Genomic DNA, 12,609 nt, shown 5'->3' on the forward strand with positions numbered 1-12,609 from the left:
TGATTTGAAAGATATGGGAATCAGAAAGAACCATCATTCAAAAGATACAAAAGATAATAAGAGAACAAAGTTTGCAACAACGTGCTTCTCAATGAGAAATGGAAAAACAAAGAGATGCTCTCAGGAAGAGCCTTTTGTGCTTAGATCTCAAGTACAACAATGCTTTTATGTGCAAGATCCATATGATCGAGATAGACATTATGTTATGAAGACTATTCCGAGAGACTTGTTTAACATGAGTGATCAATTTGAATCTAATCTCCGACAAAGTTATGAAAATGAGCCATCTGAACATTTGATGGGACCATCTATACCAAAAGATAATGGTGAAGTTCTCTTAACAAAGACTGATGTACGAGAAACAATTATTGATGTTCCTTCGGAAGAATTTGTTACTCAACAACTTGAAGTCGAGTATGAAGAGGAATTGGAAGAGGAGTCTGCAGATGAGTTTGAAGACGAGACTTAAAACGAGTATGAAGATGGGTTTGAAAATGAGTATGAAGATTAGTTTGAAGATGAGCTTGAAGATGAGTCTGAAGAAGAGCTTGAAGATGACGCACCATGAGTTTCATTATTATTGTGATGATCATATAGTGCTCACTTACTATTTTGTTATTTAATTGTTCTTTTGGTACAAACACATTAAGATATCTAATATATGGAATTGAAGATAAGATACAATCTTTAAGTATTCTGTTGGCTTTTTTCATGCGCCCAATTATTGTTTGGTTAAGTAATTTATGTTGTCTTCTTATCTGATTATTATTTTGAGGAACCTGTACTTCTAGCTTACTATTGTTTTATTTGTTAGTAATCTCTGCACTATTACTGGTACAATTATCAAACTAATTTATGACATATAAATATGAATTGTTGTTGTTATTTATATACTTATTTATTTCCTGTTATTATCAGGTAGTGGACATTAGAGGCAGAATAGTGAGTTCTTTAGTATTTCTGGTACAATTATCAAACTACTTGGTGTTGTCAAGTTAGTTCTCTCTTGTTATTAGTATTAACATGGAAAAGATGTTGTATTGGTTATTGTTATTTCTTGTTGGCCTCTCTTTTTGGTGCTAAGAGTGAGAGGAGTTGTGTACGGTGCTACTAAATTGCAGTAGCTTATTGTTGAGTGATTGGTGTGGGAGAAAGACAGTAGAATAAGATAGAACATTATTTATGGTTTAATGTCCTTTGCTTCTGATAAAACTATTCTTGCATTTTAGAACTTTGTTGGCTTATTTATTTCTGAAGGTTACATTGCTACTGACTCGGAGACGAATGAGGTATCATTTACTATCAAATATATCACTAATACTACTGGCTTACTAATTTCATCATAGATGAGCCCTTAGCAATGGTTACAGTGTGATGAAAAATGTTTGTCCTGTATGTATTGAGGAAAAACTAGTTCTGGATGCAAGTTAAATTAAGCATATGCATCTAGGTTAGAAACATGGGGCTGCAATCAATGTTCTATTTTCAAGCTACTTGTAAAAAATATATATTTAAATTCTAGTTGTGTCGTAAACATTTTTGTTGATGCTGTTTGTAAATAAACAAATGAATGACTCACAATCTATTATTTCTCCATTTCTGCACTCTATCCACTATTGATAGTTTTCTATGTAAAGACAACCATAGTATGAACTACTGCCTTGGGATCTAACCTTGAACCAACAACAATTTACCCAATATGACTTTAGGGTGTTGTGGCATCACTGGCAGATACCCCTTCTTGATATTATACTCCTTTGAGTCAATAAGTAGCTTATTATGTAAGGTACTACAATTACCAACTCCTGGCATGAAAAATTTCCTCAATAATCAGCAGGTATATCAATCACATTCAGACCCCTTGCTGCCTTGTTCCATGTAGGTATATCAATCACATTCAGACCCCCTGCTATCTTGGGCTTACATTCATTGCTCCTTTCCATGAGAAAGTTCTACTCACTGTTGTAACCATAGTAATGATCTTCTTTGGTAATAGGAACATTTGGGACCAATATTTTTGTATTTGAAATAGAACACTCTTCACTAGCATCATTATGACTGAATGCTCTGCATTTTAACATTTCTTATTCTCCTATTAGTGTACATGTTATATAATCATTTTACAGTACATATAGTATGTTGTAGCATGCCCTAAACTCAGCTGCTGCAATCTACCATAATATAGTGCTGGAAATTCTGGTAAGAGTTGAGCTCTTCTATTACTGACTGTACATGGAAAATTTTGGCCACCTAATTTTTCTGATTATTATTTTGTAGGTTTACTTACTACAAGAAAATAAATCAAAGAGATTAAAACAAAGGGACAGGAATGAATCAATCAGCAATACTAAAGAAAAAGGCTTCAAATTCAAACAAAGCTCAAAGTCCATTGAAGAATCTGGATGTTGATATGCAATACCGCTCAAGTGCTGAATTGGTTAACACATTTAAGATTAAGAGAGAACATGTTGCAAACGAACGCAATAATAAAGCTAAGAAAGAGCATGTACCAATAGTGCTTAAAAGAAAGAATTCGGAGGATTTCATTCCACAACAAGGAAAAAGTAAATTGGTTGGCCACAAATTAGTGATTCAATCAACTTCTAGGGAAGAACTTAGTACTTCACATATGATTGTAGGGAAAGGACAAAATAAACCGAGGTTATTTCAATTTGGAGAGTCCATTCAAGAGAAAGGATTTAAACCTCCTATGCACAACTTTAGGTTCGAAACGTCATCCAAAGAAGGTGTTACTTCTTCTGTACATGTGATTGGAACAACACTAGGTAATGGAGAGGAACAACATGATATTCAGGATCTACTAAGTTTCAAACAGGTGAAGGAATAAGTTGGTCCTACCAGCCACTAGTGTTGATCAGTTTCGGAAAAAACAAGAGATACACAAAGAACATGATATTGGTTATGATCTACCAAACAAGAAACAGGTAAAGAAGAAGTCACTCATACCAGCTACGAGTCTTGATCAGTTTCAAAAGCAACAAGGGATAGCCATATGTGATGAAAGAAAATAGATTAACCACACAATAGCTGATGTCGAGTATATGCCTGCTCCTTCTATTCATGAACATAATAAATGAGTGGATGCTCTTGAGGATCAAGAAGAAATCGGTGAGGATGAGTGTGCTATAGACGAGGAACTTGACATTGATTGTAGTACAAAAGGTATGTCTTAAATCTTGAAAGATTTATTAGTCATTATAAAAGAAATTTCTTATTTCCTGGCTGTTACATCAATCTAGGGATATCGAAGTAGAAACAAGTTCGAGGAAAAACAACATGTAAGAATATTTATGCAAGAAATTTGGAAGAAAGGGAGGAGGTGACATTTGATAAAGGACAAGCAGTGGGACCAACCGATAAGATAGTGTCGGAATTAACCAATTTTATCGGAAAAATTGCAAGAAATGCTAGATTCATCAACTTGATGTACACTAGTTGGCATGCGGTGCCAAAAGATATTAAAAAGCGCATGTGAGAATATATCAATGTAAGAACAATCAATTTTGAGATTGCATTTTTTATTGTTTTTTTTAGTAATGAAGATAAATATATTTTATTTTGCATAGTCCAAATTCCTAATTCAAGTAGAAGGAAAGAAGTGGGTGATGACTGGTCTTCGTGATGCTTGGAGGCGACACAAACAAAAAATTAAAGAGAGATGTTTTGATAAAAATAGTGCTATTGAGGATATGCTAGCGAAACGTCTTGATGACATTCCAGAAGCTCAATTCTGCCAGTTGATCGAGTATTGGAAACACCCAACTGTTCAAGTAAAGCTAAAATAGTGCATTTCCATTCTTTGATATATTGTACATCATATCTGTTCTATTCTTTTTGATTTATCGATTCAAACATCTGTTTTTATTTAGTTTAATAACAGGCCATATTTGAGGATAATTCTAAAAACAGGAAACAACAACAGTGGAGGCATCGAACGAGACCAATTACTTTTGCAAGAGTACGCGTGGCATTGGTAATACTTAGCAGACATATGAATTTCATTTTTTCATACTTTATTAGAAGATGTTGAATTTTTTAAATTTCTTTTGATATAATTTGTAGCGTGCAACAAAAGAAAACAACGAGGAACAATCACAGTCTGAAATGTTTATTGCAACTCGTACAAAGATAGGAAACGAAATTCAGGATGATACCCAAGTTGCAATACTAAGTTTTTTAAAGAGGATTATTGGTGAATTTAATTCAGACTTAAAAATTACATATTGTGGAGAGTGACTGCATTGAATTATATTAAGTATGTCGTCTTCTTCTTCTTCTTCTTGTGCAAGTACGAGGACATATTAAATATATTTTATTTTGAATTCTTTGCAAGAAGGAAGGTAAATTAAAGTTAACAAATCAATCATAAATTGCTTTTAGCCATAAAGAAAATAATTTTTACAGTTAACTATGGATGTTAATTTTATTCAACAGACTGAACTTCAGAATCGTCAAAATATTGGGGAAACAACTGATGATGCCTTTAGGGCAATGTTTGGAAAGGAGCAACCTGGCCGACTTAGGTGCTATGACAGATCAGTGACAACAAGTTCTCTGAAAGAAGATGAAGAAACTAACAAGATAAAACAAAAGCATGCTAATGAAATCAGTTCTCTGAAGGAAGAAATGAATGAAATGAGAGTAGAAATGAGACATTTTTTTAGTCAATTGCTGCAAAACAACCCTGCATTGAATGTTCAAGATATACCAGGGGTTGTTGGATCCAACCTTGTTTCACATGTTAATACAGGTAGCACACAAGCTGTAAGAGGCCAAAATATTCCACATTCTTCAGGGTCAACTCATGATTCTGTTCTTCAAAAGGTATTTTACTGGTTCCTTAAGGCTTTTCTCTATGTTTCTCTGTTATGGAGCCTCTCAACTGTATTTTCCTCAACTTTGTCTAGTTGTTCTTGTTGGTTGTTGATTTGATCTTGCCCAACAAGATCATTATAGTTATTATGAGTAGAAATAGTAGAGTTAAGTGTCTTACCTCTTGATTTGGTTGATGATTTGTATGTGTAGTTGTGGCTCCAGCCGACAGTCCTTGGTTGGTAGTGCTATAAATGTTATCCTGATTTTGTCTTAGTCTAGTAGCAAACGATTGGATAGTAGTCCACCATCTCATAATCATATTTCTAAGAGGTTTAATCACTGTCAATCACTAGAGAATAAACATAAATATTTTTGATATTTCTAGCAAAGTGCCCTACCAAAAAATTATGATCAATGGTGTCTTTTACTGGTTTATAGCAGCAGAAACACTTGAAATGTTGTTGACCAAAATTGTGAGCTTGTTTATTTTCTCTCTAATATGATCCCAAGTAGATGAGAATGTGAATTCTACATTTGCATTGGGTTTCTAGATTGGTTGATTAGAAACCATGGGCTGGTAGTGAATTTGAGTCGCAAGAATGGTCGGGACAAGATTCGGAGGTGCAGTTTGATAGACAGTTTTCTGTTAATGTTACACATTTTTCTGTTAAAGTTGCACACTGGAAATCTAGAAATCTGGAATCTGGAATTTGGAATTTGAAATCTAGAAATCTTGAAATATGGAAATCTTGAATCTAGAAATCTGGAAATCTGGAATCTGGAAATCCATCAGGTTTTGAAATGAATATGAATATTGAGGATTCATAAAGCAAAAGCAACTAATTTTGAATTGATGTATAGTTGTTGTTTTATAAGGTGCCATGCTTATCTTTAACATCTAGGATTCATATAGCTAACATCTATTTTTAATGTCTTTTACAAATCAAATCAACAAGCAACTCACTCATTTTGTGTCACTTCCAAATCATTATTTTTCGAAAGGAAATAATAAAACCCCAAAAAGGTTTTTGTAAGTTGTAACTTCTAGATTTCTGGTAAGTTAATGGATATGCATCCCCTGAAACTTTGGTCTTAGTATCATCTGTTCTCTCATAACATGAAGATCTATTAGGCCATCATCAAGCAAATTGAAATTTATATCTTAGAGAAATTAGCAAAGGAGGGATACGACATGTGTGCATGATATGCTTTTGGTAAATTCAACTAGGAATGACTAAAACTTTTAAAAACTAGGATAGGGGAATAGAAAATAGGGGAGTGGAAATTAGATGCTAAGGTTGAATGTGAGCATACCTGTCAAATGAGAGTTGAAATACAAGGATATCACCACCCATTAAATGCAATAACAATATTAACAGTTCCTCTGTTTTTTGATAACTGTGTGATTATGAGGGTGTTGTTGGAAAAATAGTGCAGCTTCACAAATTGGACCACATCTTTTTGTAAAAATTTATAATCCAGAACTGTTGTGCAATGTGGAATGTGGAACTCTTTGCCTCTTCTATAATTGTTACAATCTGATTTGTCATAAATTCTAAATGTGTAGGGAAATGGAGGTGATCAAATTTGAAGGGTCACTACAAGTCAATTTGATCTCATTGAAATGGCTGATAAAGAGTTTTCGAACTATTGTAAAGGTTTGAATACATTATGTTTGATTTTGTGAAATATATTCTTTGCTAGAATATATTGAACAATTGTAAGAGTACTTTTTGAACAATTGTGTACACATATTTAGAATATTGTTGTATAAGTATGTGTAAGTACGTACTATCTTTTGAAGTTTATTGCAAATCTGTATATTTGAATTACTTATGAGCCAATCTAATGCTTGAGATTATTTATTGCAAAATAATATTGGTGTTTTTTAATTAGAAATTGTGGCATACAAATATTTTATAGCCAAAATCATATGGCCACACTTAAAAGTGTAGCCATAGGACTGTAAATTGTGGTATGCACATGTGCAAGGACTACACTTCAAAGTGTCGTCATACATTAGATAAAAAAGGCAACACTTTAAAATTGTTGTCATACATTAGATAGAAAAGGCAACACTTACAAATCATGGGCAATAAGGAAACTAAGGCTACACTTAAAAGTGTAGTTGTATGAGATAGAAATGTTGCTATTTGAGGTACATAAAAGCATTGCCATTTTACCTTTTAGGCTACGCTTTTAAGCGTAGCCGATAAGGCAACACTTTAGTGTTGCCTAAACTCTAAGGTAACGCTACTTTTGGGCACCCCTCGAAAAGTGTTGCTTAAAGTCCAAAAGTGTAGCCTTTTATCAAAGGCCACACTTTTTGCTAGTTTAGGCTACACTTTACTGGGATGGCCGTAGGCGTAAAATGGTGTACTGATATGGGTATTCCCCATCATTTCAGACCTCTATATGATTTAGCTTCCGCACAGTTTTAATTGTTCAGTTTATCCTTAGTATGCTTATAATTTTTCCAGCAGGGTTAGCTTGAGGTCGTTCGTGATCCTAGGTCTCCTGTTCGTGTCCAAGGGGTAGCCTCGGTGTATGACATCACCAAAAGAAGTTGAGTCTTTCTTTCCCAAATGTATTTCTCTCTCTAGAAGGTTGAAGAAGAAGATTCAAGCTAGGATTCAAGATCAAGCCTTCATTTTTCAATTGATTTTGGGCTTTGATAGTAAAGTATGATAGTTTTCAACCATGGATTCCTTTCATTCATGGAGTTCCCAAATTCACCTATTTCAAAGTTACAAATCCCCAACTGAGTTAGGAATGGGTTTTCTTGATTATTTATTTAAATGATTGAATTATGATCTTTTATGCATGAATTGATGAAATACTATGATTTTATGATGATTCCCCTATGAACCGACATAATCCTTATGTTTTACTAGTTGTGAGCATATAATGTGGGTCTTGGATTATGAAAGAAGAGTTTTATGAAATCAAGCATGAATTGATAGAATTACATGAAATTATGATGAATTTCCATGAACCCATATTTCTAGATGTTTATGATTGAAAGTGGGTTTTGAACCTCGAAAGGCTGAATTATGGAACTATGCATGTTTTTATGAAATATATGAAATTTTTTTAAAGATGCTTTGAGAGTGAAGTACCAATGATGATGTTGTTGTTGTGTTGTTCAAAGGATTTCTCATATACACATGAAAGCATGATTGTGAAAGGTTTTCTAACATAGTAAGGATTCTAAGATTGAAAGATTTTCTCACCTAAATGAATCAAAGATAAAGAGCTATCCTAATGAAACTTATCTTGGATAGCCAAGATGACGTGCCCTTCTATGGATAATAAGAACAAGTTAAGAAAATGACTACTCCGTGAGAATTATGCTTATTACTGAGAGGATATTGAGATGGAGGGGAGGCTCTCTCATTAGTAGAGGCTGGTTTCTAGAAGAAATATCCTTATCCCTTACCTATGTGCCCCATAGGATAATTGTTTAGATAGACATCAGCTAGTGGAATCCATTTAAGCTAGAAGTTCATGATCTTTATGTCGGTAAAGGCTACTTCGCACAATAATTGTAACACCTCATATCTGAAAATGGATCTCATTGCATATTTCAATAAGTTACAGGTGCGACTAACGGTCGCCACCCATGGACCGTAGGGTGACCCATGGCCTATGCTAGTGGTCTGTGGTCTGCATCAGCAACCTCCCCTAGAACTCATCCTAAAATTTCATCTAAGGGTTGACCCACGGCCGGACCCACAGACTGTAGATTAGACCACGTACTGGGGTCCGTGTCCATAGATCAGACCCCCAGAAACCAGCCGCTAGTCGCGACTGACGGTTAAACAACACGGACCGTCAGTCAATCGATGGTCCATCGGTTACTCTGACAACAGTTAAGTGGGGGGTCTTTTGGACATTTTCTATTTCGTTGGACCCCTAAACTACATCATTTTAACCCTAAACTACGTGGTGTAAGTTAGTTTTAGCTTAGAAAAATAACTAGAACTTACCTAAGTCAAATCATTCCTCAAAATATAGAAAGTTAGAACGCTAAGAGGAGCAAGAAATCAAGAACCCTAGTTCAAGAACGTAGCAAGTTTGCTCTAGTTTCAACCCCGAAATCAAAGGATTTCTCTGTGGAATTCGTCACCAAGTATGTGGGATTTCACATTTGGTTCGTTTCACCCTTTAGGTCCCTAGTTTTCAGTTAGATTCTTTATTCCCTTATTATGACTAGGCCTAGGGTTTCTAGAACTCCATCAGATTATCATGAATTAGTTATCTAAATGTTCCCAATCAGATTATCATGTTATTACTTGGTTTCTTGCATGAATTTCACAACCCTAGTTGTGTAGTTCTTTAGTTCTTGAATTACATGTGGTAGGCAATATATTTTAGTTATTTCAGATATACATGCCTCAGTCTTGAATGTGTCATTATCAGTTTATAAATGTACATTCTCAGTTTGCATGTCAGCTTTGATCTCTTCATTATATTACAAAAATTCAGACATAATGTGTTAATCACTTAATCTATTAGGAGTAGTATAATATCGGGTTGGATTAGGGTCAGTCACCTATATAGTCCAAGAAGTACGAGCCACGTAGGTTGTAAGTCCTCTTTATAGGCATCATTTTAGTGATCACGCCAGCATAGACCTTTGGTCGAGTATATTGGGTCCTCTCGATGAGGCATATACATCAGACTCCACATGTAGCTCATTTGGTTTGATGTCGGTAATTAGTAGCTCCCACAATATAGTGAGACTCTATTGCATTGACCAGTTATCATTACATTCAGTACTCAGTCTTAGCATGTTACAAACTGGTCATTGCATTCAATTAGTTCAGTATTTAGTATATATATCATGTTCAAATTTTATCATTTCTTTATTGCTTTGTAAAGTTAAATGTTATTTCAACTTTACTCTTTCCATCATGCTCAGTACCATTGAAGTACTGATGGATACTCTGCGCTACATCTTCTCGTGATGTAGGTTCAGGTCCTCAACAGTCAGATCACACTTATATCAGTTCCCGATCTTCAGTTCAACCGCATCAGTGGTGAGCCCTCTTTCTCCGAGGACTAATGACATGACTATTTTTATCGCTTTTACTTGTATTTTTAGTATTTCTAGATCTAGCTGGGGGCATGTCCAAACATTTCTAGTCAGTAGAGGCTTTAATTGAGACATAGTTAGTTTCGACTTTAGTCATACAATTTGTTTTCTCTCTTGTATTCAAACTCTTAGATTTCTTATATAATTATACAGTATATGGGTATTCCCCATCATTTCAGACTTTCATATAATTTAGCTTTCGCACAGTTTTATTGCCTCAGTTTATCTTTAGTATGCTTATGATTATCCCAGCAGGGTTGGCTTGGGGTCACTCATGATCCTAGGTCTCGTGTCTGCGTCTTGGGGGTAGTTCGGGGTGTGACAAACTTGGTATCAATGCACTAGCTTTAAGTGTCATAGGAAGTCTAAAAGGCTGCACTTCGTAGACTCCTTTTCATTGGTGGGTAGTGCGCACCACATCTATTGACAAGGAGGATATAAAGTATTTTTTGAAAAATCTTCATTTTCTTGTTACTCTTATAGTGTGTAAGGTATATCTAATTCCATTCTAACTCGACGTTCTACGTTTTAGTGAGCATCCCTCATCGTAGAGCTAACGCCTAGAATGTGAATGCTAGGAATGCAAACATATCTCCTCCAGTCCTAGATCAAGAAGTTTCGAATGAAGAGTTTCAGAATGTCATTTAGATATTGGCTCAGAGTGTGACCAACAAGAACAATCAGTGGGTTCCATTTGCGGCAAATGCTAATGTAGGGTCAGCTGCAGCCAGAGTGCGAGATAATGTTAGATTGATTCCTCCAGAGTTCTTAGGATCACAGATTAATGAGGATACCCAGAACTTCATTGATGATGTCAAGAAGATCTTTCAGGTGATGCAAGTAACTGGGAATGATTGGGTTAAGCTAACATCTTACCAACTTAAGGATGTGGCTCATAACTGGTATACTCAGTGGAAAGAGACAAGGGGTACAAATGCCGATCCTATCACTTGGGATTGCTTTAGTGAGACTTTTCTGGACAGGTTCTTCCCAAGAGAGTTAAGAGAGGCAAAAGCTCAGGAATTTATGAACTTAAGGCAAGGTATCATGACAATCCAAGAGTATGGACTCAAGTTCACCCAACTCTCTAGGTATGCTCCTCACATGGATGCTGACTCCAGGGGTAAAATGAAGAAGTACATGTATAGGGTATCCGATCTTGTGAAAATAGAGTGTAGGAATGCCATGTTGCTGGAAGATATGACTATCTCTAGATTCATGACTCATGCTCAGCAGGTTGAAAGTTATAAGCTTAGTGAGCAGGCCAAGGAGAATAAGAAGGCTAGGACAGGCAACTATGACTATTCTCAACAGAAATTGGGTGTTGGTAATCTCTAACACAATCAACAGAAGTCTTGAACTCCAACACCCTCATCAGCTAGTGTTCCATCCTCTATGTTCTGTAATGATCAGAAGGGTAGGGCATCGGGCTTTAAGACTCAAGGTAGTGTTACAGGCACCAGAACCTACCCAACTTGCCCTAAGTATGGTAAGAACCATCTGGGAGAGTGCCTTGCTAGAAAGTAAGGATGTTTTGGGTGTGGTCAGTCTAGTCATAGGTTGAAAGACTGTCCTTCTAGACATGGTCAAGGAGGTAACAGTAATAGAGCTCAGTCCACAACTTCAGCAGCACCGGCAAGTCGCACGACTCAACAGGGTAACTCATTTGGTACAGGTGGCGGACAGCCTCCAAAATAGGTTATATGCTCTTCAGGCTCGCCAGGATCAGAAAGACTCTCCAAATGTAGTCACTGGTACGTTACGAGTCTTTGACCTAGATGTTTATATTTTGTTAGATCCAGGGGCTACTCTTTCCTTTGTAACTACTTATCTAGCAGTCAAATTCGATGTTAGTCTAGAAACTCTCTCAGAACCTTTCTCAGTCTCTACTTTAGTCGGTGACCTAGTTATCGCTAGACGGGTAAACATAAATTACCCTGTCACAGTCTCTCAAAAAGTCACCTTACCAGATCTTGTAGAGTTAGAAATGGTAGACTTCGATGTCATTCTAGGCATGGATTGGTTATATTCTTGTTGTGCCTCAGTCGATTGTGGAACTAGAGTTTTTCATTTTTAGTTTCCACACAAACTAATCTTAGAATGGAAGGGTAGTAGCGTAGCACATATAGGTCGATTCATTTCTTACCTTAAGGACTGAAAGATGATTTCTATGGGGTATCTCTATCATCTACTTCCGGTTAAGGATTCAAGCTTCGAAACCCCAACTCTTCAGTCATTTCCAGTAGTCAATGAGTTTCTAGAAGTGTTTCCAGAAGATCTTCTTGGAGATCCTCTCGAAAGGGAAATCGACTTTGGAATTCATCTCCTTCAAGATGCTCATCCTATCTCAATTCCTCCTTATAGAATGGCTCCAACTAAGCTTAAGGAATTGAAAGACCAGTTGAAAGACCTTCATGATAAGGGCTTCATCAGACCTACTAGTTCGTCATGGGTGCGACAATATTGTTCGCGAAGAAGAAACATGGTTATCTCAGAATGTGAATTGACTATAGGCAGTTGAATAAGGTCACAATCAAGAATAAGTATTCCATCCCCAAGATTGATGACTTGCTTGACCAACTTTAGGGTGCTAGTCATTTCCCAAAGATAGACCTGAGATCGGGTTATCATCAGCTTAAAGTCAGTGATAATGACATTCCAAAATTAGACTTCAG

General features: G+C 36.0%; 1 protein-coding gene across 1 annotated transcript in view; it reads right to left on the reverse strand.

Annotated features, from left to right (window-relative positions):
• LOC125844901 (fluoride export protein 1) overlaps positions 1-10,741 on the reverse strand; it is a 300,878-nt gene extending 290,137 nt beyond the window's left edge. Inside the window, exon 1 of the mRNA XM_049524265.1 lies at positions 10,729-10,741. The gene's annotated coding sequence lies outside the window, so the exon portion shown is untranslated. The remainder of the gene's footprint in view (positions 1-10,728) is intronic.
• Between the last annotated feature and the right edge of the window lie 1,868 nt (positions 10,742-12,609).

The sequence above is a fragment of the Solanum stenotomum genome, chromosome 11 (genome assembly GCF_019186545.1).
Source record: "Solanum stenotomum isolate F172 chromosome 11, ASM1918654v1, whole genome shotgun sequence".
In the NCBI taxonomy this organism is placed as follows: domain Eukaryota; kingdom Viridiplantae; phylum Streptophyta; class Magnoliopsida; order Solanales; family Solanaceae; genus Solanum; species Solanum stenotomum.